The sequence below is a fragment of the Stegostoma tigrinum genome, chromosome 27 (assembly GCF_030684315.1).
Source record: "Stegostoma tigrinum isolate sSteTig4 chromosome 27, sSteTig4.hap1, whole genome shotgun sequence".
NCBI lineage: Eukaryota > Metazoa > Chordata > Chondrichthyes > Orectolobiformes > Stegostomatidae > Stegostoma > Stegostoma tigrinum.
The window spans coordinates 46,439,056-46,465,636 of record NC_081380.1 but is presented as its reverse complement, the minus strand read 5'-3'; positions in this window follow the sequence as shown (position 1 = coordinate 46,465,636).

The following is a 26,581-nucleotide window of genomic DNA, read 5'->3' as shown; positions in this document are numbered from 1 at the left end:
TTGTTATTCTATATAACATACACACGGTTGTTATTCTGTACAATATACACAGGTTGTTTGTCTGTACAATATACACAAGCTGTTATTCTGTATAATATACACAGGTTGTTATTCTGTACAATATACACAGGTTGTTATTCTGTATCATATACACAGGGTTGTTATTCTGTACAATATACACAGGTTGTTATTCTGTATCATATACACAGGTTGTTATTCTGTATAATATACTCAGGCTGTTATTCTGCATAATATACACTGGGTTGTTATCCTGTACAATATACACAGGTTGTTATTCTGTATAATATACACAGTTTGTTATTCTGTACAATATACACAGGTTGTTATTCTGTATAATATGCACAAGTTGTTATTCCGTACAATATTCACAGGTTGTTCTTGTGTATAACATACACAGGTTGTTAATCTGTACAATATACACAGGGTGTTATTCTGTATAATATACACAAGTTGTTATTCTGTACAATATACACAGGTTGTTATTCTGTACAATATACACAGGTTGTTATTGTGTATAATATACACAGGTTGTTATTCTGTAGAATATACACAGGTTGTTATTCTGTATAATACACACAGCTTGTTATTCTGTATAATATACACCGGGTTGTTATTCTGTACAATATACACAGGTTGTTATTCTGTACAATATACACCGGGTTGTTATTCTGTACAATATACACAGGTTGTTATTCTGTATCATATACACAGGTTGTTATTCTGTACAATATACACAGGGTGTTATTCTGTACAATATACACAGGTTGTTATTCTGTATAATATACACAGTTTGTTATTGTGTATATTATACACAGGTTGTTATTCTGTATCATATACACAAGTTGTTATTCTGTACAATATACACAGGTTGTTATTCTGTATAATATACACAAGTTGTTATTCTGTACAATATACACAGGGTTGTTATTCTGTACAATGTACACAGGGCGTTATTCTGTAGAATATACACAGGTTGTTATTCTGTATAATATACACAGGTTGTTATTCTGTACAATATACACAGGGTTGTTATTCTGTACAATATACATAGGTTGTTATTCTGTATAATATACACAGGTTGTTGTTCTGTACAATATACACCGGGTTGTTATTCTGTACAATATACACAGGTTGTTAGTCTGTACAATATACACCGGTTGTTATTCTGTACAATATACACAGGTTGTTAGTCTGTGCAATATACACAGGTTGTTAGTCTGTGCAATATACACAGGTTGTTATTCTGTACAATATTCACAGGTTGTTAGTCTGTGCAATATACACAGGTTGTTATTCTGTACAATATTCACAGGTTGTTATTCTGTATAATGCACACAGGGTTCTTATTCTGTACAATATACACAGGTTGTTTGTCTGTACAATATACACGAGCTGTTATTCTGTATAATATACACAGGTTGTTATTCTCTACAATATACACAGGTTGTTATTCGGTATAATATACACAGGGTTGTCATTCTGTATAATATACACAGGCTGTTATTCTGTATAATATACACAGGTTGTTATTCTGTACAATATACACAGGTTGTTATTCGGTATAATATACACAGGGTTGTCATTCTGTATAATATACACAGGCTGTTATTCTGTATAATATACACAGGGTTGTTATTCTGTATAATATACACAGTTTGTTATTCTGTACAATATACACAGGTTGTTATTCTGTATAATATACACCGGGTTGTTATTCTGTATAATATACACAGGTTGTTATTCTCTATAACATACACAGGTTGTTATTCTGTATAATATACACAGGTTGGTATTCTGTACAATATACACAGGTTTTTATTCTGTAGAATATACACAGGTTGTTATTCTGTACAATATACACAGGTTGTTATTCTGTATAATATACACAGGTTGTTATTCTGTATAATATACACAGGGTGTTATTCTGTACAATATACACAGCGTTGTTATTCTGTATAATATACACAGGTTGTTATTCTGTATAATATACACAGGGTTGTTATTCTGTATAAAATACTCAGGTTGTTATTCTGTCTAATATATACAGGTTGTTATTCTGTATAATATACACAGGTTGTTATTCTGTACAATATACACAGGGTTGTTGTTCTGTTTAATATACAGAGGGTTGTTATTCTGCACCATATACACATGTGGTTATTCTGCATAATTTACACAGGGTTGTTATTCTGTATAATATACACAGGTTGTTATTATGTATAATATACACAGGTTGTTATTCTGTGCAATATACACAGGTTGTTATTCTGTATAATATACACAGGTTGTTATTCTGTAGAATATACACAGGTTGTTATTCTGTATAATATACACAGGCTGTTATTCTGTATCATATACACTGGGTTGTTATTCTGTACAATATACACAGGTTGTTATTCTGTATAATATACACAGGGTTGTTGTTTTGTACAATATACACAGGTTGGTATTCTGTATAATATACACAGGTTTGTTATTGTTTATCATATACACAGGTTGTTATTCTGTATAATATACACAGGTTTGTTATTGTTTATCATATACACAGGGTGTTATTTATCTGCTGTGAAGATTGGCCAAAAGCCGAATTTGGAACATGCAGGATTATTTACAGCCTGGAAAATTGCAGAATGGTGTGTGGATGCAACGCCATGTAAAATACAGCGAGCCGTAGAAGAGGCCAATCAGTCCTTCAAATCCACACCTGCCGTGTTCCTCTACATCAGCCTCCTTCCACGGGAATTCCGTTCAGATGGTGAGGGCCTGTGCAATGCTCCGAATCCCAAGAATCTGTGACTTAGCTGGGAGAACCTGTGGTGAATCTGCACATTCATATTGTTGTTTACATGAGATGGATTCCTCAGTTAATGTATCAGTGACTGTTGATGACGATGGGGAACAGGATCTCACGTAGTGCAGAAGTTAGCCACGTGCCTCCAGAGTCCTGACCAAAATCTAAACCTCACGCAGCACCACAAAATCAGATTGTGTCCTCATTATTACTGCACTGTTTATGGGATCTTACTCCAAATGCATTTTCTAGCACATTTTCAATTTTGTAGCAATTAATGGCTGTAAAGGACTGGTGGTGTCTTGAGATTGTGAAAGGTGCTGTAGAAATGAAAGAATTTCTCAGTATTTCTTCTCCGCAATCTTACATTCAGTTTGGTCTCAGTCTCCAGTCAGTAATTACTGTAAGAGACTGTATATTTTTCATATATGGCACTGGTCGGTGAAATGAAAGTTGTATTGTTATAACTGTGAAAAAGAAACATCTTGCAACTTGAAAATTGGGGGTTGCATATTCCTAAGTTGCAAAAATTCAACCACTGAATGGCACAAAGAATGTTTTGAGCTCAGGAAATTCTGACAGACAGGAGCACTTTGATTGGTCGAGTGCAGTGTGTTAAAAAGCTTTAAGTGCAGAATGGAAGCAATGTCCATCTCTCGCTCTCTGTCTCCATTTGGGAAAAAGACAGAAAAACCAGAAAAGCCTAACAGAAGCAATTCATTCAAGAAAATAATCCAGATCCACCCCTGTTCAGCCACCAAACTGAATAATGACCAGCACTACAAGATAGCAGCACAGCATTGGGAAATACAACAAGCTGGCGTAGAAAATGACTTTATGCCTTATGATCTGGACTTTTAAACGTTGGAATTGGAATGTTGTTTACCCTGTCGGTATTCTCTTCCTGCCCATAGTGTCTGTGTAAAACAATTTGTCTTTTGTTTCTTTTAATTGTGTGAGTGTGTGTTTGTGTGTGAGTGTGTGTGAGTGTGTGTGTGAGTGTGTGTGTGTGTGTGTGTGAGTGTGTGTGTGTGTGTGTGAGTGTGTGTGTGAGTGTGTGTGTGTGAGTGTGTGTGTGTGTGTGTGAGTGTGTGTGTGAGTGTGTGTGTGTGTGTGTGTGTGTGAGTGTGTGTGTGTGTGTGTGAGTGTGTGTGTGAGTGTGTGTGTGTGTGTGTGTGTGTGTGTTTGTGTGTGTGTTTGTGTGTGAGTGTGTGTGTGTGTGTGTGTGTGTGTGTGAGTGTGTGTGTGTGTGTGTGAGTGTGTGTGTGTGTGTGAGTGTGTGTGTGAGTGTGTGTGTGTGTGTGTGTGTGTGTTTGTGTGTGTGTTTGTGTGTTAGTGTGTGTGTGTGTGTGTGTGTGAGTGTGTGTGTGTGTGTGTGTGTGAGTGTGTGTGTGAGTGTGTGAGTGTGTGTGTGAGTGTGTGTGTGAGTGTGTGTGTGTGTGAGTGTGTGAGTGTGTGTGTGTGTGTGAGTGTGTGTGTGTGTGCGTGAGCATGTGAGAGTGTGTGTGTGAATGTGTGCGCATCTGTGTCTATCAGTGTGAGTGTGTGTGTGCCTGAGCCTGTATGTCTGTGTGTGTATATGTCTGTGTGTGTATATGTCTGTGTGTGTATATGTCTGTGTGTGCGTCTATGTGAATACGTGTGCATGTGTTTGTATTGGTGAATGAGTGTGTGTGTGTGTGCATGTATGTGTGAACAATGGCCAGAGAGTGAGGGTCTGAGAATGACCCTCAGTGAGTGATGGCCAGGGAATGACCCTCAATGAGCGAGAGTAAGGATCAGGGAGTGACCCTCAGTGAGTGATAGAGAGCAACCCTCAGTGAGTGATAGAGAGTAACACTCAGTGAGTGATGGGCAGGGAGTGACCCTCAGTGAGTGATAGAGAGTAGTCCTCAGTGAGTGATGGGCAGAGAGTGACCCTGCATGAGAGAGAGTAAGGGTCAGGAAGTGACTCTCAGTGAGTGATGGGCAGGGAGTGACCCTCAGTGAGATGGTGTGGGACTGCTCTGTGGATTTTGATGTGTGGGGACCTCTGTAACAGATAATTATAAGAAATGATGTAGAAAACTGCTTCGAGTTAAATGTGATATTGGGGAAAGGAGGTGCAGTCCAGGGGTCAGGGGGTTTTAGGAGAAATGTTGCGAAGGGTTTTCACCCAGAGAGGGAGCGGTATTTGCAAATGGCTTCCCACTGGGGAAACTGAGACCAGAACTCAGAATCATTGGAAGGGGTGGATGTTGAGGTGAGGGGACTGCTGCGCCTATGCAAATGAACATCTGTCCACATCCACATTGGGCTGTCACCTTGTGGAATAGCCTCAGAGATGGGGGGAGGTCTTGTTGTTCCTAGAACCTGCCCATTGCTCTGCTCTGTCTATGAGGATAATCCCAGACTGGAGGCTACACGACAATGAAGGTTGGAACTTGACCTGTGAGTTGGGAGTTAGATACTGAGGAAGAGAGACTTGCATTGCCACAGCAGCTTCCAAGACCTCAGAACATCTGAAAAAGCTTCAAGGCTAACCGTCCCGAAGCCTGGTCACTGTGATAATGTTGGAGTCACAGACACCAAACTATGCACAGCAAGATCCCAAGAGCAGCTCAGAGTCAAGGACTGGTTCATCTCATTGAGTGATGATGTTCAAGGTCACATTTGTGCAGGACCCTGGGGGGACATCTCCCTGTCTCCCCACCCCCTCTGCCCCTCATGATAGTGAAAGAACTGAGAGGTCCAAGGGCTGCAAGTCGCAGCTGAGTGGTGGCACCTGCAGGGCACATGGGGTAATGCACAGGGCTCTCTGCCGTTGGTCTCAAACCCAGCACAATCTGACTTACACTGGGAGGGTGTGCTCCATCAGCCTGATAACACAGCAGGCCTTATAGTGAGACTGAGATAGAAACAAGGAGCAAGGTCTTCGAGCCTGCTCCACTATTCAATCTGATCATGGCCGAGCATCCAACTCAGCCTCCTGTTCCTGCTTTCTCCCCCGTATCCTTTGATCCCTATCCACGAAGAACTATGTCTAACTACTTCTTGGAAATACGCAATGTGGGTCTGACTCCCACAGGGAGTTGGGTGTTGGGAATGTGGGTCTCACTCCCATATAGGGAGTTGGGAGTTGGGAATGTGGGTCTCGCTCCGACAGGGAGTTGGGGGTTGGGAATGTGGGTCTCACTCCCACAGTGAGATAGGGGGAGGGAATGTGGGCCTCACTCCCACAGGGAGTTGGAGGTGTGGGAATGTAGGTCTCACTCCCAAAGGGAGTTGCGGGGAGGGAATGTGGGTCTCACCCCCACAGGGAGTTGGGGGTTAGGAATGTGGGTCTCACCCCCACAGGGAGTTGGGGGTTAGGAATGTGGGTCTCACTCCCACAGGGAGTTGGGGGGAGGGAATGTGGGTCTCGCTCGCACAGGGAGTTGGGGGTTGGGAATGTGGGTCTCACTCCCACAGGGGGTTGGGGGGAGGGAATGTGGGTCTCACTCCCATAGGGAGTTGGGGGTTGGGAATGTGGGTCTCACTCCCATAGGGAGTTGGGGGTTGGGAATGTGGGTCTCACTCCCATAGGGAGTTGGGGGTTGGGAATGTGGGCCTCACTCCCAAAGGGAGTTGGAGGTGTGGGAATGTGGGTCTCACTCCCACAGGGAGTTGGGGGTTGGGAATGTGGGTCTCGCACCGACAGGGAGTCGGGGGTTGGGAATGTGGGTCTCACTACCACAGTGAGATAGGGGGAGGGAATGTGGGCCTCACTCCCACAGGGAGTTGGGGGTTGGGAATGTTGACCTCACTCCCAAAGGGAGTTGGAGGTGTGGGAATGTGCGTCTCACTCCCACAGGGTGTTGGGGGTTGGGAATGTGGGTCTCACTCCCACAGGGAGTTGGGGGTTGGGAAGGTGGGTCTTGCTCCCACAGGGGGTTGGGGGTTGGGAATGTGGGCCTCACTCCCACAGGGGGTTGGGGGGAAGGAATGTGGGTCTCACTTGCAAATGGAGTTGGAGGTGTGGGAATGTGCGTCTCACTCCCACAGGGTGTTGGGGGTTGGGAATGTGGGCCTCACTCCCACAGGGAGTTGGAGCTGTGGGAATGTGCGTCTCACTCCCACAGGGTGTTGGGGGTTGGGAATGTGGGTCTCACTCCCACAGGGAGTTGGGGGTTGGGAATGTGGGTCTTGCTCCCACAGGGGGTTGGGGGTTGGGAATGTGGGCCTCACTCCCACAGCGGGTTGGGGGAAAGGAATGTGGGTCTCACTCCCACAGGGAATTGGAGGTTTGGGAATGTGGGTCTCACTCCCACAGGGGGTTGGGGGGAAGGAATGTGGGTCTCACTCCCACAGGGAGTTGGAGATGTGGGAATGTGGGTCTCACTCCCACAGGGAGTTGTGGGTTGGGAATGTGGGTCTCACTCCCATAGGGAGTTGGGGGTTGGGAATGTGGGCCTCACTCCCACAGGGAGTTGGGGGTTGGGAATGTGGGCCTCACTCCCATAGGGAGTTGGAGGTGTGGGAATTTGCGTCTCACTCCCACAGTGTGTTGGGGGTTGGGAATGTGGGCCTCACTCCCATAGGGAGTTGGGGGTTGGGAATGTGGGTCTCGCTCCGACAGGGAGTCGGGGGTTGGGAATGTGGGTCTCACTACCACAGTGAGATAGGGGGAGGGAATGTGGGCCTCACTCCCACAGGGAGTTGGGGGTTGGGAATGTTGGCCTCACTCCCAAAGGGAGTTGGAGGTGTGGGAATGTGCGTCTCACTCCCACAGGGTGTTGGGGGTTGGGAATGTGGGTCTCACTCCCACAGGGAGTTGGGGGTTGGGAAGGTGGGTCTTGCTCCCACAGGGGGTTGGGGGTTGGGAATGTGGGCCTCACTCCCACAGGGGGTTGGGGGGAAGGAATGTGGGTCTCACTTCCAAAGGGAGTTGGAGGTGTGGGAATGTGCGTCTCACTCCCACAGGGTGTTGGGGGTTGGGAATGTGGGCCTCACTCCTACAGGGAGTTGGAGGTGTGGGAATGTGCGTCTCACTCCCACAGGGTGTTGGGGGTTGGGAATGTGGGTCTCACTCCCACAGGGAGTTGGGGGTTGGGAATGTGGGTCTCGCTCCCACAGGGAGAGATTGAGGCGAATCTCCACAAGGATAACAGAGGGGAAGGAACAGAAGAATTTGAGGATGGGGCCAGGTGAAGATGTTCGCATGGGACAGGCAGAACCGTGGTGTGTAGATGGGCCAAAGGGTCTGTTGGTGTGTTGTGAATCCGGAGCTCCATTGCAGCTCACGGCTGGGCCTGGAAAGAGAGCTGCAGCCTGGAGCTGGCGTTGTGGCTCTCTGTACCGCAATGCACCAGCTCAGGTTTCCGCACAATGTTACCGAGCAGGAGCATTCCAGCTGAGCATTGACTGCAGCTTCATCAGAAACGTGGAGCATCAGCGTCTCCTGCTGGTTGAGTGCAGTGCTGCTCCAACTGGAGATGAGGATCGGGGTGTCCTCGCTGATTCACTAAAAACCAAATCCGTCACCGTAACTGCAGACTCACACATCAGCCCGGGGAAAGATTAAACCCAGAAATCGCTTCATCACTGACAATGGGAACTGCAGATGCTGGAGAATCCAAGACAATAAAATGTGAGGCTGGATGAACACAGCAGGACAAGCAGCATCTCAGGAGCACAAAAGCTGACGTTTCGGGCCTAGACCCTTCATCAGTGAGGGGGATGGGGAGAGAGTTCTGGAATAAATAGGGAGAGAGGGGGAGGCGGACCGAAGATGGAGAGCAAAGAAGATAGATGGAGAGAGTATAGGTGGGGAGGTAGGGAGGGGATAGGTCAGTCCAGGGAAGACGGGACAGGTCAAGGAGGTGGGATGAGGTTAGTAGGTAGAAGATGGAGGTGCGGCTTGGGGTGGGAGGAAGGGATGGGTGAGAGGAAGAACCGGTTAGGGAGGCAGAGACAGGTTGGACTGGTTTTGGGATGCAGTGGGTGGGGGGGGAAGAGCTGGGCTGGTTGTGTGGTGCAGTGGGGGGAGGGGATGAGCTGGGCTGGTTTTGGGATGCGGTGGGGGAAGGGGAGATTTTGAAGCTGGTGAAGTCCACATTGATACCATTGGGCTGCAGGGTTCCCAAGCGGAATATGAGTTGCTGTTCCTGCAACCTTCGGGTGGCATCATTGTGGCACTGCAGGAGGCCCATGATGGACATGTCATCTAAAGAATGGGAGGGGAGTTAAAATGGTTCGCGACTGGGAGGTGCAGTAGTTTGTTGCGAACCGAGCGGAGGTGTTCTGCAAAGCGGTCCCCAAGCCTCCGCTTGGTTTCCCCAATGTAGAGGAAGCCACACCGGGTACAGTGGATGCAGTATACCACATTGGCAGATGTGCAGGTGAACCTCTGCTTAATATGGAAAGACATCTTGGGGCCTGCAATGGGGGTGAGGGAGGAGGTGTGGGGGCAAGTGTAGCATTTCCTGCAGTTGCAGGGGAAGGTGCCGGGTGTGGTGGGGTTGGAGGGCAGTGTGGAGCGAACAAGGGAGTCACGGAGAGAGTGGTCTCTCCGGAAAGCAGACAAGGGTGGGATGGAAAAAAGTCTTGGGTGGTGGGGTCAGATTGTAGATGGTGGAAGTATCGGAGGATGATGCGTTGTATCCGGAGGTTTGTGGGGTGGTGTGTGAGAACGAGGGGGATCCTCTTTGGGCGGTTGTGGCGGGGGCGGGGTGTGAGGGATGTGTTGCGGGAAATGCGGGAGACACGGTCAAGGGCGTTCTCGATCACTGTGGGGGGTAAGTTGCGGTCCTTGAAGAACTTGGACATCTGGGATGTGCGGGAGTGGAATGCCTCATTGTGGGAGCAGATGCGGCGGAGGCGGAGGAATTGGGAATCGGGGATGGAATTTTTGCAGGAGGGTGGGTGCGAGGAGGTGTATTCTAGGTAGCTGTGGGAGTCGGTGGGCTTGAAATGGACATCAGTTACAAGCTGGTTGCCTGAGATGGAGACTGAGAGGTCCAGGAAGGTGATGGATGTGCTGGAGATGGCCCAGGTGAACTGAAGGTTGGGGTGGAAGGTGTTGGTGAAGTGGATGAACTGTTCGAGCTCCTCTGGGGAGCAAGAGGCGGCGCCGATACAGTCATCAATCCCCCTCCCATTCTTTAGATGACATGTCCATCATGGGCCTCCTGCAGTGCCACAATGATGCCACCTGAAGGTTGCAGGAACAGCAACTCATTCCGCTTGGGAACCCTGCAGCCCAATGGTATCAATGTGGACTTCACCAGTTTCAAAATCTCCCCTTCCCCCACCGCATCCCAAAACCAGCCCAGTTCGTCCCCTCCCCCCACTGCACCACACAACCAGCCCAGCTCTTCCCCCCCCACCCACTGCATCCCCAAACCAGTCCAACCTGTCTCTGCCTCCCTAACCGGTTCTTCCTCTCACCCATCCCTTCCTTCCACCCCAAGCCGCACCCCCATCTACCTACTAACCTCATCCCACCTCCTTGACCTGTCCGTCTTCCCTGGACTGACCTGTCCCCTCCCTACCTCCCCACCTATACTCTCCTATCTTCTTTACTCTCCATCTTCGGTCCGCCTCCCCCTCTCTCCCTATTTATTCCAGTTCCCTCCCCCCATCCCCCTCTCTGATGAAGGGTCTAGGCCCGAAACGTCAGCTTTTGTGCTCCTGAGATGCTGCTTGGCCTGCTGTGTTCATCCAGCTCCTCACACTTTATAATCGCTTCATCACAAATGCCTCTGTAACCTGGGTCTCCAGGAACAGAGGCTACAGCCCAGGGCTTCTAGCCCCGAGACATTATCACTACTGCGTACCCCACTCCCCTGACCACTCATCCCATCCCTGTGACCCCCTCCAGACCCTACACCCCCTCCCTATCACTGTCACTTCCTCCAGCCCTTCCACCCCCTCCCTATCACTGTACCCGCCTCCAACCCCTACACCCCCTCCCTATCACTGTACCCTCCTCCAGGCCCTGCAACCCCTCCCTATCTCTGTAACACCCTCCATCCCCTACACCCCCTCCCTAACAATGTACCCTCCTCCAGCCCCTACACCCCCTCCCTATCTCTGTCACCTCCTCCAGCCCCTACATTCCCTCCCTATCCCTGTACCCTCCTCCAGCCCCTACATTCCCTCCCTATCCCTGTACCCTCCTCCAGCCCCTACACCCCCTCCCTATCTCTGTAACCCCCTGCACCCCCTCCCTATCCCTGTACCCTCCTCCAGCCCCTACACCTCCTCCCTATCTCTGTACTCTCCTCCAGCCCCTCCCTATCTCTGTACCCTCCCTCAGCCCCTGCATCCCCTCCCTATCTCTGTACCCTCCTCCATCCCCTACACCCCCTCCCTATCACTGTACCCTCCTCCAGGCCCTGCAACCCCTCCCTATCTCTATAACCCCCTCCAGCCCCTACACCCCCTCCCTATCTCTGTAACCCCCTCCATCCCCTACGCCCCCTCCCTAACAATGTACCCTCCTCCAGCCCGTATACCCCCTCCCTATCTCTGTAACCCCCTCCATCCCCTACACCCCCTCCCTAACAATGTACCCTCCTCCAGCCCCTACACCCCCTCCCTATCTCTGTACCCTCCTCCAGCCCGTACACCCCCTCCCTATCCCTGTATCCTCCTCCAGCCCCTACACCCCCTCCCTATCTCTGTAACCCCCTGCACCCCCTCCCTATCTCTGTAACCCCCTGAAGCCCTCTGCAGTTTGGGTGCCCTGTGCTCCATGCCCCCCAGAGCTCTCCCCCCACACCTTTCCTGTCCTTCTGTTGTCCTCTCTCTGCCTTTATCGTGGTCTTCCATCCGTCAGCCCTGAGCCAGAACGGAGTTGGCCACCCTGCCTGGGATTTCCCTACTCCGTCTGAGTCAATTCCCAGAGACTGACCCATTCCGATTCACTCACCCTCATTCCCCATTGGTCAACAACTTGAAGCAGCTCCGAAACACTGTCCCAAAGCGCAGTCAGTTCACTCCTGTCTCAGAGCCTGGGCCGTGCTGTGGATCTGTGCACAGCCCAGAGCAATGGTCACTGTGTTGCTTCATGCCTTGTCCTGGCTGAACCGTGACCTACCATCCCCAAGCCCCATAACTCTCCCACCACCACCTCACTGATATTACCACCCCCCCCTCCACAATTTTACCCACCTCCCCCCCCCAACAGTTAGGAGTCTTTGGCAAACCTCCTGCTCCCACCACGCTCCTCCCAATAAATGGACAAGGTGAGGGTGAAGCTTCAGCTGCCGATCAGCAAACCACTGCCTTTGTGCACACAGAGGGCGCGCTGTGGCCAGTGTGTGCACAGCAAGATCCCACAGGTGACATGGAGGAAGTGGCCAAGTGTGATGGTTCCGCTGTGGTTGGGACTGTGGGATCAACGTTGCATTGGGTGTTGGGTGATCCAATGAGAGCAGATACTGGGGTCTACTCTCTGACCTCTGCCCCTCCCCCTGTCACTCCTCTGGGCTCAGGACTGACCCACACGTTTACACACTTCCTTCAACAAGAGACTGAAATTGCCCACTGTTTTGAGATTTAGGGTGGCTCAGCGGTTAGCGCTGCAGCCTCACAGCACCAGGGACGTGGGTGCAATCCCACCCTCGGGTAACTGTCTGTGTGGAGTTTGCACGTTCTCCCCGTGTTTGTGTGGGTTTCCTCCGGGTGCTCCGGTTTCCTCCCACAGCCCAAAGATGTGCAGGTTAGGGTGGATCGGCCGTGGGAAATGGCCTCATAGCGTTCAGGGGTGTGTGGGTTAGATGAGTTACCCTGTCTTCACAAACATGAATATTAATGATGATGAAGGGTAGAAACCAGGAAACTGCCGTTCAATGGTGCGAGCCTTCAAACGGGCTCATCAGTGACAGGCAGCATGGCTTTGTGCAGGGAAGGTCATGTCTTACCAACTTCATAGAATTCACTGAGGACGTGACAAAGTCGATTGATGAGGGAAAGGCTGTAGATGTCATATACATGGACTTCAGTAAGGCGTTTGATAAGGTTCCCCATGGCAGGCTGATGGAGAAAGTGAAGTCACATAGGGTCCAGGGTGTGCTAGCTAGATGGATAAAAAACTGGCTGGGCAACAGGAGACAAAGGGTATTAGTAGAAGGGAGTTTCTCAAATTGGGGACCTGTAACCAGTGGTGTTCCACAGGGATCTGTGCTGGGACCACTGTTGTTTGTGATATATGTAAATGATCTGGAGGAAGGTGTTGGTGGTCTGATCAGCAAGTTTGCAAATGACACGAAGATTGGTGGAGTAGCAGATAGTGAAGGGGACTGTCAGAGATTACAGCAGAATATAGATAGACTGGAGAGTTGGGCAGATAAATGGCAGATGGAGTTCAATCCGGGAAAATGTGAGGTGATGCATTTTGGAAGATCTAATTCAGGGGCGAACTATACAGTAAATGGAAAAGTCCTGGGGAAAATTGATGAACAGAGAGATCTGGATGTTCAGGTCCATTGTTCCCTGAAGGTGGCAACGCAGGTCAATAGAGTGATCAAGAAGGCATACGGCATGCTTTCCTTCATTGGACGGGTATTGAGTACAAGAGTTGGCAGGTCGTGTTGCAGTTGTATAGGACTTTGGTTCAGCCACATTTGGAGTACTGTGTGCAGTTCTGGTTGCCACATTACCAAAAGGATGTGGATGCTTTGGGGAGGGTGCAGAGGAGGTTCACCAGGATGTTGCCTGGTATGGAGGGTGCTGGCTATGAAGAGAAGTTGAATAGATTAGGATTATTTTCATTAGAAAGACGGAGATTGAGGGGGGACCTGATTGAGGTCTACAAAATCATGAGGGGTATAGACAGGGTGGATAGCAAGAAGCTTTTTCCCCCCAGAGTGGGGGACTCAATTACTAGGGGTCATGAGTTCAAAGTGAGAGGAGGAAAGTTTAAGGGAGATACGCGTGGAAAGTTCTTTACACAGAGGGTGGTGTGTGCCTGGAACACGTTGCCAGCGGAGGTGGTAGACACAGACATGTTAGCGTCCTTTAAGATATATTTGGACAGGTACATGGATGGGCAGGGAGCAAATGGATACAGACCGTTAGAAAATAGATGACAGGTTAGACAGAGGATCTCGCTCGGCGCAGGCTTGGAGGGCCGAAGGGCCTGTTCCTGTGCTGTAGGTTTCTTGGTTTCTTTGTTTCACCAAGCTCCTTTAATGTTTGCTTCCTTCCTACAGGCTCTGTGCTGTTGACCCGGGTGGTTTATCGCCGATGTTCAGTCTTTCACTGACTGGTTGAATGTTTCTCCTTCGATATCCCTCCTCCCCTCGGGGAGTTCAGAGAGAAAGCTGTGTGGAAGCCAGCCAGTTGTGGGTGGGGTTTTGTTTTGGAACTTCCATAGCGGAGTGAGTCACTCACACAGAGACAGTTAATAGTTTCTTTTCATTTCAGGTTCTCTGGCCTGACCCCACGCAAACACTGGTTATCTGGTCAGGGACCAACCAAAACACTGTTGTCAAGCAATTGTTCCATGGTTCCATTCAGTCTGCTTTCGATCGCACACTTCCAGGAAAAAACAGCCCTTTCTACAACTCAGAGTGTGCTCCAGTATAACTGAAACTTTAATCAGTGGCCACCCCTTTGCACTCTTCTTGGTCTAAAACAATATCTTCCTTTATGACTCCCCAGTCCAAAAGTGAAGGGAATATAAAGGAGAAAAATCCTTCTGCTATTTACGCCTTCCATGCCCCTCATGGTTTTAGAAACCTCTATAAGGTCACCCTTCAGCCTCCGAAACTCCAGGGAAAACAGTCCCAGCCTATTCAGCCTCTCCCTTGTAGCTCAACCCTCCCACGCTGGCAACATCCTTGTAAATCTTTTCTGAACATTTTCAAGTTTCACAACATCCTTCCTGTAGCAGGGAGACCAGAACTGAACGCAATATTCCAAAAGTAGCCCTAACCAATGCCCTGTACAGCTGCAACATGACCCTCCCCACTCCTATACTCAACGCACTGACCAATGAAGGCGAGCGTACCAAACACCTTCCTCACCGCCCTGTCTACCTGCAACTCCACTTTCAAGGAAATATGAACCTGCCCCCCCCAAGGTCTCTTTGTTCAGTGACACTCCCCAGGACTTTACCATTAAGTGTATAAGTCCTGCCCTGATTTGCCTTTTCAAAATGCAGCACCTCGTATTCATCTAAATTAAAATCCATCTGCCACTCCTCAGCCATCGGCCCATCTGATCAAGGTCCTGTTGTACTCTGAGGTAACCTTCCTCACTGTCCACTACACCTCCAATTCTGGTGTCATCTGCAAACTTACTAACCGTCCCTCCCATGTTCACATCCAAATCGTTTATATAAATGAGAGAAAGCCGTGGACCCAGCACCGATCCCTGTGGCACACCGCTGGATCACAGACCTCATTCTGAAAAGCAACCCTCCGCCACCACCTTCTGTCTCCTACCTTCGAGTCAGTTCTGTATCCAAATGGCTAGCTCCCCCTGTATTCTATGTGATTGAACATTGCTAACCAGTCTACCATGAGGAGGCTTCTCAAACACCTCACTGAGGTCCATATAGATCACATCCACTGCTCTGCCCTCATCAATCCTCTTCGTTACTTCTTCAAAAAACTCAATCACGTTAGTGAGATATGATTTCCCACGCACAAAGCCATATTGGCCATCCCTAATTGTCCTTGCCTTTCCAAATACATGTATATCAGGTCCCTCTGGATTCCCTCCAACAACTTGCCCATCTCCGATGTCAGGCTCACCAGTCCATAGTTTCCTGGCTTTTCCTTACCACCTTTCTTAAACAGTGAGACCACGTTATCCAAACTCCAGTCTTCCATCACCTCACTTGCAGCTATCCATGATACAAATATCTCAGCGAGGGGCCCAGCAGTCACTTCCCCAGGTTCCCACAGAGTTTTGGGATATACCTGATCAGCTCCCACAGATTTATTCACCTTTATGCGGTTTAAGAAGTCCGGCACCACCTCCTCTGTAATAGGACATGTTTCAAGATTTCGCTGTTTATTTCCCCAAGTTCTCTATATTCCAAATCCTTCTCCACAGTAAACACTGCTCCAAAATCCTCATTTAGTATCTTCCCCATTTCCAGTGGTTCCTAGCATAGGTAGCCTTTCTGATCTTTAAGCAGCCCTATTCTCTCCCTAGTCACCCTTTTGTCCTTAATGTATTTCTAAAAATCCCTTTGGATTCTCCTTAACCCAATTTGCCAAAGCTCTCTCATGTCCCCTTTTTTCCCCCGCCTGATTTCCCCATTAAATATACTCCTACTGCCTTTAAACTCTTCCAGGGAATCACTCGATCTCTACTGTCTTTAGCTGACATGTGCTTCCTTCTTTTTCTTGATCAAAACCTGAACTTCTCTAGTAATCCAGCATTCCCTACACCTATCAGCCTTGCCCTTCACCCTAACAGGAACATATTCTCCCTGGACTCTCTCTATCTCATTTTTGAAGACTTCCCACATTCCAATCATCCCTTTACCTGCAAATATCCACCCCCAATACCATCAATATTGGTGTTCCTCCAATTTAGAACTATCTTTTAGATCCAGTGTGTCCTTTTCTGTCACTATTTTAAAACTAGTAGAATTATGGTCGCTGGTCCCATCATGCTCCCTCACTTCCCTGTAGGGCCAGATGTAACCCACAGCAATGAGGTTGACTCTTGGGGAGTTTATGGGCAATAAAATGCCCACTTCCCGTGAATGAATTAAAAGAAACACTAACAGTTCTACCTACCCACGTCCGCGACACCACCCACACCCTCCACCTCCTCCCGAACTTCCAATTCCCCGATCCCCAACACCTCATTTTCACCATGGATGTCCAGTCCCTCTACACCCGCATTCCCCATGTTGATGGCCTCAAGACCCTCCGCTTCTTCCTGTCCCGCAGACCCGACCAATCCCCCTCCACCGACACCCTCGTCCACCTGGCCGAACTCGTTCTCACCCTCAACAACTTCTCTTTCGATTCCTCCCACTTCCTACAGACAAAGGGGGTGGCCATGGGTACCCGCATGGGCCCCAGCTATGCCTGCCTCTTTGTAGGTTACGTGGAACAGTCCCTCTTCCGCACCGACACTGGGCCCAAACCCCACCTCTTCCTCCGTTACATTGATGACTGTATCGATGCCGCCTCTTGCTCCCCAGAGGAGCTCGAACAGTTCATCCACTTCACCAACACCTTCCACCCCAACCTCAAGTTCACCTGGACCATCTCTAATACCTCTCTCTCCTTCCTGGACCTCTCTGTATCTATCTCAGGCAACCACCTACAACTTTCATTTAAAGTCCACCAACTCCCATAGCTACCTGGAATACATCTCCTCCCACCCACCTTCCTGCAAAAATTCCATCCCCTATTCCCAATTCCTTCACCTCCACCACACCTGCTCCCACGATGAGGCATTCCATCCCCCGCATATCCCAGATGTCCTCGTTCTTCAAGGACCGCAACTTTCCCCCCACAGTGGTCGAGAACGCCCTTGACTGCGTCTCCTGCATTTCCCGCAACACATCCCTCACACCCCGCCCCCGCCACAACCGTCCTAAGAGGATCCCCCTCGTTCTCACACACCACCCTACCAACCTCCGGATACAACGCATCATCCTCCGACACTTCCGCCATCTACAATCCGACCCCACCACCCAAGACATTTTTCCATCCCCACCCCTGTCTGCTTTCCGGAGAGACCACACTCTCCGTGACTCCGTTGTTCGCTCCACACTGCCCTCCAACCCCACCACACCCGGCACCTTCCCCTGCAACCACAGGAAATGCTACACTTGCCCCCACACCTCCTCCCTCACCCCTATCCCAGGCCCCAAGATGACATTCCACATTAAGCAGAGGTTCACCTGCACATCTGCCAATGTGGTATACTGCATCCACTGTACCCGGTGTGGCTTCCTCTACATTGGGGAAACCAAGCGGAGGCTTGGGGACCGCTTTGCAGAACACCTCCGCTCGGTTCGCAATAAACAACTGCACCTCCCAGTCGCAAACCATTTCAACTCCCCCTCCCATTCCTTAGATGACATGTCCATCATGAGCCTCCTGCAGTGCCACAATGATGCCACCCGAAGGTTGCAGGAACAGCAACTCATATTCCGCTTGGGAACCCTGCAGCCCAAGCTTCAAAATCTCCCTTCTCCCCGCTGCATCCCAAAACCAAACCAGCTCATCCCCGCCTCCTTAACCAGTTCTTCCTCTCACCTATCTCCTCCTCCCACCTCAAGCCACACCTCCATTTCCTACCTACTAGCCTCATCCTGCCCCCAGGATCTGTCTGTCCTCCCTGGACTGACCTATCCCCTCCCTACCTCCCCACCTATACTCTCCTCTCCACCTATCTTCTTTTCTCTCCATCTTCGGTCCGCCTCTCCCTCTCTCCCTATTTATTCCAGAACCCTCTCCCCATCCCCCTCTCTGATGAAGGGTCTAGGCCCGAAGCGTCAGCTTTTGTGCTCCTGAGATGCTGCTTGGCCTGCTGTGTTCATCCAGCTCCACACTTTGTTATCTCGGATTCTCCAGCATCTGCCGATCCCATTATCTCTCATCCCAGAACACTGCGGGCAATCTCGCACAGCCCATCCACTTAAACCTGCACATCATCAGACTGTGGGAGGAAACCGGAGCACTCATAGGAAACAGACATGAGGAGAATGTGCAAACTCCTCACAGACAGTCACCCGAGGCTGGAATCGAACCCATCAGATCTGAGTTATCTCTCAACAGTAAACAAATTCAATCAATTCAAAGGTAGATTCAACTTTTTATTTAAATTAAATAAATTATCACAAATCATAAATATAGATCAGTTATCACAACAATACATTAATTTATAAATACCTATTCAGTCACTTCAATATTCAGTGCATGGGACATATAGACAGTGCATGGGACATATAAACAGTGCATGGGACATATAAATTGTGCATGGGACATATAGACAGTGCGTGGGACATATAGACAGTGCATGGGACATATAGACAGTGCATGGGACGTATAGACAGTGCATGGGACATATAGACAGTGCATGGGACATATAAACAGTGCATGGGACATATAAATAGCGCATGGGACATATAGACAGTGCGTGGGACATATAGACAGTACATGGTACGTATAGACAGTGCATGGGACGTATAGACAGTGCATGGGACATATAAATAGTGCATGGGACATATAGACAGTGCATGGGACATATAGACAGTGCATGGAATGTATAGACGGTGCATGGAACGTGTAGACAGTGCGTGGGACATATAGACAGTGCATGGGACGTATAGACAGTGCATGGGACATATAAACAGTGCATGGGACATATAGACAGTGCATGGGATGTATAGACAGTGCATGGGACATATAGACAGTGCATGGGACGTATAGACGGTGCGTGGGACATATAGACAGTGCATGGGGCATATAGACAGTTCATGGAATGTATAGACAGTGCATGGGACGTATAGACAGTGCGTGGGACATATAGGCAGTGCGTGGGACATACAGACAGACTGGCGCAAAGTTCCAATGCCCATTAAATTCCCTCTTGGATTCCTTACTGAGGCTCAGTATTTGGTCTTTAAGAGTGTGAAGTCTCGGATCACTTTGTTTAGGTACATTTCCAGGTCTCGGAAGATGATGTATCCTTGCAGCTTGCTGTGCCAGTCGTGGCCTGGGTTCAGGACATTGTTGGGGACAATCAGGTCCCAGGGCTCCGGGGTCGTGCTGTTCAGAGCTGAGATCTGGAAAGACACAAACCATACAGAGTCTGAACAGGAGTGAGGGCTCTACACATTCACGAATCGTTACCAATAACAGCGTGTCAGTAAGATCACTAACTCCTCAGAACAAGCATTGGCTTCAGCTCTAGAGGACCGACTTGGAGAGATATTGAGCTACAGTCTGGCACGAACTATATTAACCTTGGTTAGACTGCGATGTGGAGGGGCTGGTGTGGGACTGGGGTGGACGCAGTCAGAAACCACACGCCACCAGGTTAAAGTCCAACGGGTTTCTTTGAAAACACAAACTGTTGACCAGTGAAGAGTGTCGCTGTTTCTGATGAAGAGTCAGTGCTGCTTTGAGCTTGTATTTCAATAAACCTGCTAGACTATAACTTGGTGTTGTGTGATTTCTGACCTCAGTTAGACTGGACTTAACTGTGCACTGCTCTGGGCTCGGTATTGTAACAAGGATGTAGAGAAATGTAAATAAAAGTTGGTAAGGAAGATCAGTTTACAGTCGGGGAAGAATGCATGGGCTGGGAGTCTTCACAACAGAAAAAGGTTGAATTCATAAGGGATCAATTAAAAAAACAAGAAAGGGATTTGAGGAAGAACATGGGCAAGAACAATGTGATTCACAGAATGCCAGTGATTCGGAAAAACTTCTGAAAACCCAACGGCTTTCAACTTCCTCTTTTACCAGGTGAAACTAAACTTTCAGTTCTATAAGTAGCTCATATTAAAAACCTGAACTTGTGACGAACATTACAGAACCGCACATGTGGCCAATAATTGAATCTGGCGCGGACTTTGCAACTCGACCGACTTAAAGTCCACAAGAACCTCAAAAGTAAACGTTTCGGCCCTAAGAGCTAACAGTTTGCAATTTAACTTCCAATAAATTAGAAAATTACTCCCAAGCAAATTCCACAGGATTAGCACAGATCCAAGGAAGGAAATGCTCAGACCAGGCGGTTAGATTTACGGGTGATGAGTGATAATGGGAACTGCAGATGCTGGAGAATCCAAGACAATAAAATGTGAGGCTGGATGAACACAGCAGGCCCAGCAGCATCTCAGGAGCACAAAAGCTGACGTTTCGGGCCTAGACCCTTCATCAGAGAGGGGGATGGGGTGAGGGAACTGGAATAAATAGGGAGAGAGGGGGAGGCGGACCGAAGATGGGGAGAAAAGAAGATAGGTGGAGAGGAGAGTATAGGTGGGGAGGTAGGGAGGGGATAGGTCAGTCCGGGGAGGACAGACAGATCCTGGGGGCAGGATGAGGCTAGTAGGTAGGGAGCCGAGGGGGAGGTGTGGGTTATGGGAAGGGAGTGGGGTTGTGGGGTCAGGTCAGGGGAGCTGGTGGTGGAGCGGGTCTGCTATTACAGAAGATTGTATTTTCCAGAAAAGACCCCAATAAAGCAGTGGGGTCTCCCCACACTCTGAGGTTTCTGCACCCTGGTACCTGTCTACTGAGCTGGGAGATCAGATCCCTTATATCCAGTGAAATTCCTTCGATGGAATCAGCCAGGGCAGATTCTTTGTCTTGGGTGATTTCATGGATCCGTTTAATGTCCAAGTGAACCCAGAATACCTGGAGATCCCTCCAACTCTGCTGCAAACGCTCCTCATCCTGGAGGGAGGAAGCAAGGTGTTAGAGCGAGAGCAATCTGCTTCCCAATAATGGGTAGGAATTGTATAGGGAATGGGATAAGCACCTCTAATTCCAACCACTTGCTGTAAGGCATTTGGCAGTTTGGGAGGCTCCTCAACATCAGGCTGTAGTCTTCAAAGGATGAGCTCCCAATTTGCAGTTGTTTCTGAAATAAAACACACCGTTTGGCCACATTGAAGAGGCACCATTCGGACAAAGAGCGACAGAAAATTGTACATTAGCCCCAGCTCTTTCCCAGACCAATCAGCCCATCTGCTCTGTGCTGGCCATTCTGTTCTCCTGAGCTTCCCCCATACCCCACAACCCCCTTATCATCATCCTATCAGCATGACCATCCAGTCCTTTCTCCTCCAGATATCCATCCAGCTTTTTCTACAACAAATCTCCCCCACATCACCTCCACACTCACACTCCCTGTGGGAGTGAGCCCCACATTCCCATCCCCTCCACTCCCTGTGGGAGTGAGCCCCACATTCCCATCCCCTCCACTCCCTGTGGGAGTGAGCCCCACATTCCCATCCCCTCCACTCCCTGTGGGAGCGAGCCCCACATTCCCATCCCCTCCACTCCCTGTTGGAGCGAGCCCTATGCTCCCCCATCAGGGGAATCACCTTCTGTACTTCCAACCTCTCTCAGAAACACAGGATCCAGGAGCAGGCCATTCGGCCCCTCAAGCCTGTTCGGCCATTGATTGTGATCGCCGGCTGTTCATCCAGCTCCCTGCCCTGTTCCCGCTTTCTCCCCACACCCTTTGATCCCTTGAGGTCCAGAAAAATATCTAATCCACTATTCATTTTGAAGCCTTCGCTCGGGTGAATGGAGGTGTGGGGGAGACCATTCATGATCCAATGGATTTAGTGTGAGAGCTTCGGAGGAGAGTCACTGCAGGAGGGGATCGAGCCTGTGCTTACATAAGTAGTGATGAGATCCCGGATGTCCTGTAGGGTTCCCCTGGTGAGAGCGATGATCTGGTCGAAGGCTTTGCTGAGGCTGGTGTGACCTGTTGGAGCAGCCAATGAGGTAGCCAGGACGGAGAGAAAGAGAGAGCTGATCACAGTGTTCATGTTGGGACCTGCCAGAGAGGATCAGATTGTCGGAGTTGGTGCGACAACCTTCAGCCTGAGAGATTATCAGCTCATCCCTCATCATTGTCTTCAACAATTGGACCAACAACAAAGTACATTTATAAAGCACCTTCAATGTGATTTAAATTTTCAAAAAATTCCCCAAGGAGCTTTGCAGATGCATTACCAAGCAACGTACGATTGGTTAGACAGCATAGGTTTTCCGGGTGGGAGAGAGGATGGGAGACAGGGAAGGGAGATGCAGGGGGAAAGACAGGGACAGGAGAGGGAAAGGGGGAGACGGCAGTGGGGGGGAGATGGATGGGGGAAACAGGAGGGAGAGTGAGAGAGATAGGGGGTCCGGGGTGGGGGGAGAGGGACAGGTGGGGTTGGGAGGGAGGATGAGAGGGATAGAGGAGATGGGACGGAGGGGGAGAGGGAAAGGTGGGGTTGGGAGGGAGGTTAGAGGGATAGAGGAGATGGGACGGAGGGAGAGAGGGAAAGGTGGGGTTGGGAGGGAGGTTAGAGGGATAGAGGAGATGGGACGGAGGGGGAGAGGGAAAGGTGGGGTTGGGAGGGAGGATGAGAGGGATAGAGGAGATGGGACGGAGGGGGAGAGGGACAGGTGGGGTTGGGAGGGAGGTTAGAGGGATAGAGGAGATGGGACAGAGGGGGAGAGGGACAGGTGGGGTTGGGAGGGAGGATGAGAGGGATAGAGGAGATGGGATGGAGGGGAAGAGGAAAAGGTGGGGTTGGGAGGGAGGATGAGAGGGATAGAGGAGATGGGACGGAGGGGGAGTGGGAAAGGTGGGGTTGGGAGGGAGGATGAGAGGGATAGAGGAGATGGGACGGACGGGGAGAGGGAAAGGTGGGGTTGGGAGGGAGGATGAGAGGGATAGAGGAGATGGGGCGGAGGGGGAGAGGGAAAGGTGGGGTTGGGAGGGAGGGTGAGAGGGATAGAGGAGATGGGACGGAGGGGGAGAGGGAAAGGTGGGGTTGGGAGGGAGGGTGAGAGGGATAGAGGAGATGGGACGGAGGGGGAGAGGGAAAGGTGGGGTTGAGAGGGAGGGTGAGAGGGATAGAGGAGATGGGACGGAGGGGGAGAGGGAAAGGTTTCAGGAGCCTGAGGCAGTGCAGAGTGTGCGCAGTGATAGGGAAGTTTCAGAGTAGTGCACAGCCCTGGAGAGGGGCAGCAGGATGAGGGGTGGGGGGGTGTGCTACTGGAAATTCCTCCACATTGCTCATTGTCACTCTCATTCTCATTCTCCTTTCCACACTGGATCACTCAGATCCTCAAAACACTGTGTCATTCGGACCCATCTCTGCAGTGGATCACTCAGTCCTCCTAATCTCTGGATCACTTAATTCCCTCTCATGTGTCGACCACTAAATCTCCTCCCATAGTGGATCACTCATGCTCTCTCTGAAGTAGATTACTTAGGCCCCTTTCTCACACCGGATTACTTGATTGCCTCCCCACAATGGTCGACACAATCCCCCAGCAGCGAATCCAAGGGCCCCTTATTCATGGTTGATCACTCAGACTCCGCAGTAGATCACACAACCCCTTATCCATAGTGGATCACTCAACCCCTTTCTGTCGTGCATCGCTTCACCCTGCTGCCCATATTAGATCACTCTGTGCTGCCTCCACAGTAGATCAGCCAGCTATCTTTACTCCAGATCAATCTAACCCCTCTCTACAATGGATGACTCAGACCCCTCACCACACTGGGTCAAGCAGAGATCTCCCCTCAGTGGATCACTCACCATCACTATGAGCTCATACCTGGTGGTTTGCTGGTGAATGTGGAGAGCTGTCACTGGATCTTATGCACAGTCTCTGAGGATATTCCTGATGGTGATGGACCCAGGAGGGTAAATGACTGAAGTGAGAACATTGCTGCTTTTATATAGTTTACTTGTTGGAAATCCCACATACCAGAAAGATTTAAGTTTTCTTAAATTTCCCAAACCACAATAAAATCCAAGTTTCATTTATTACTCTGTGTTCAACATTTTTCATAATCTGTAGTTGGTATCTGCTGACATTGATTAAATTCGCAATGATGTACAGGAACTGGAGAGTTCACTTTCCACCTTTTCTTGCTATGATTATCGAACTTTCAACTGAGTTCTGTCAAACTCATCTCAAACGCATTAGTCTGCAGAAAACACGCAGGACGTCAGGGATCTGAAACAAAAACCTCAGTAGGTTCTGGCAGAATTCTTACAGAGAGAGACAGAGTTAATGTTTCAGGTCAGGTCTCTCACCCTTCTTCAGAAGTGGAGAGCATTTCCAACTGAGTCACAGTGTGATTCCATCTATTGCTGTTTCCATTTCAGTTCAATCTCTGTGTCCAGAACCAGCTGACCTGGCCATTCACACAAGGTTCTGCTAACCCACTGCAATTACAGACACACTCTCCCCTCCTTCCCAAAACTCTCTACATCAGAATTCTCATCTCGCTGCACCACCCAACCTCCCCCCGCCAACCCCGGCTCAGAGATCTGCCCCGACCTCCTTCACTCCCACAAACACACCGACCTCATTCCCACCAAAAGACATGGAGATGATTTCTGTTCCATTCGCTGCTTCTGGAATGTTTTTCCCAGATTGAGATAATGACCAAAACTGAAGCAATGCACCTGCATTTCCTTAGCACCGCTCACATCCTCAGGACATCATGGAAGACTTTACAGGCAATTATAGACATTCTGCAGCACAGCTCAGTGGCAATGGAGGGGAAGCATCAAATAGAGAAAGTTGAAAGCAGGACTAGGCCATTCAGCCCTTCATCACGTTCCACCATTCAATATGATCACAGCTCATCTTCCAGCTCAGCCCTTGTACCTGCTTTCACCCCAAAACACTTTCGTCCCTTTAGCCACAAAGAACTATATCCAACTCATTCTTAAAAACATTAAATATTTTGGCCTTGACTCCCTCAGCACTGACCCTCCGACAGTGCCCACTCCCTCGGCACTGACCCTCCGACAGTGCCCACTCCTTCAGCACTGACCCTCTGACAGTGCGACACTCCCTCAGCACTGACCCTCCAACAGTGCCAACTCCCTCAGCACTGACCCTCCGACAGTGCCCACTCCCTCAGCACTGACACTCAAACAGTGCCCACTCCCTCAGCACTGACCCTCTGACAGTGCGACGCTCCCTCAGCACTGACCCTCCAACAGTGCCTACTCCCTCAGCACTGACGCTCCAACAGTGCCCACTCCCTCAGCACTGACCCTCCGACAGTGCCCACTCCCTCAGCACTGACGCTCCAACAGTGCCCACTCCCTCAGCACTGACGCTCCATCAGTGCCCACTCCCTCAGCACTGACCCTCTGACAGTGCGACACTCCCTCGGCACTGACCCTCTGACAGTGCGACACTCCCTCAGCACTCACCCTCTGACAGTGTGACGCTCCCTCAGCACTGACCCTCCAACAGTGCCCACTCCCTCAGCACTGACCCTCTGACAGTGCGACGCTACCTCAGCACTCACCCTCTGACAGTGCGACGCTCCCTCAGCACTGACCCTCCGACAGAGCCCACTCCCTCAGCACTGACCCTCCGACAGTGCGACGCTACCTCAGCACTCACCCTCTGACAGTGCGACGCTCCCTCAGCACTGACCCTCTGACAGTGCGATGCTCCCTCTGCACTCACCCTCTGACAGTGCGACTCTCCCTCAGCAATGACCCTCCAACAGTGCCCACTCCCTCAGCACTGACCCTCCAACAGTGCCCACTCCCTCAGCACTGACCCTCTGACAGTGCGACGCTCCCTCAGCACTGAACCTCTGACAGTGCCCACTCCCTCAGCACTGACCCTGCAACAGTGCCCACTCCCTCAGCACTGACCCTCTGACAGTGCGACGCTCCCTCCGCAGTGACCGTCCGACAGTGCCCACTCCCTCAGTATTGACCCTCCGACAGTGCGGTCCTCCCGCAGCACTGACCCTCTGACAGTGCCCACTCCCGCAGCACTGACCCTCCGACAGTGCCCACTCCCGCAGCACTGACCCTCCGACAGTGTGGCGCTCCCTCAGCACTGACCCTTCGACAGTGTGGCGCTTCCTCAGCACTGACCCTCCGACAGTGCCCACTCCCTCAGCACTGACTCTCCGACAGTGCCCACTCCCTCGGCACTGACCCTCCGACATCACCTACACCCTCTGCACTGACCCTCCGACAGTGCCCACTCCCTCAGCACTGACCCTCTGACAGCGCCCGCTCCCTCAGTACTGACGCTCCGACAGTGCAGCGCTCCCTCAGCACTGACCCTCCGACAGTGCAGCGCTCCCTCA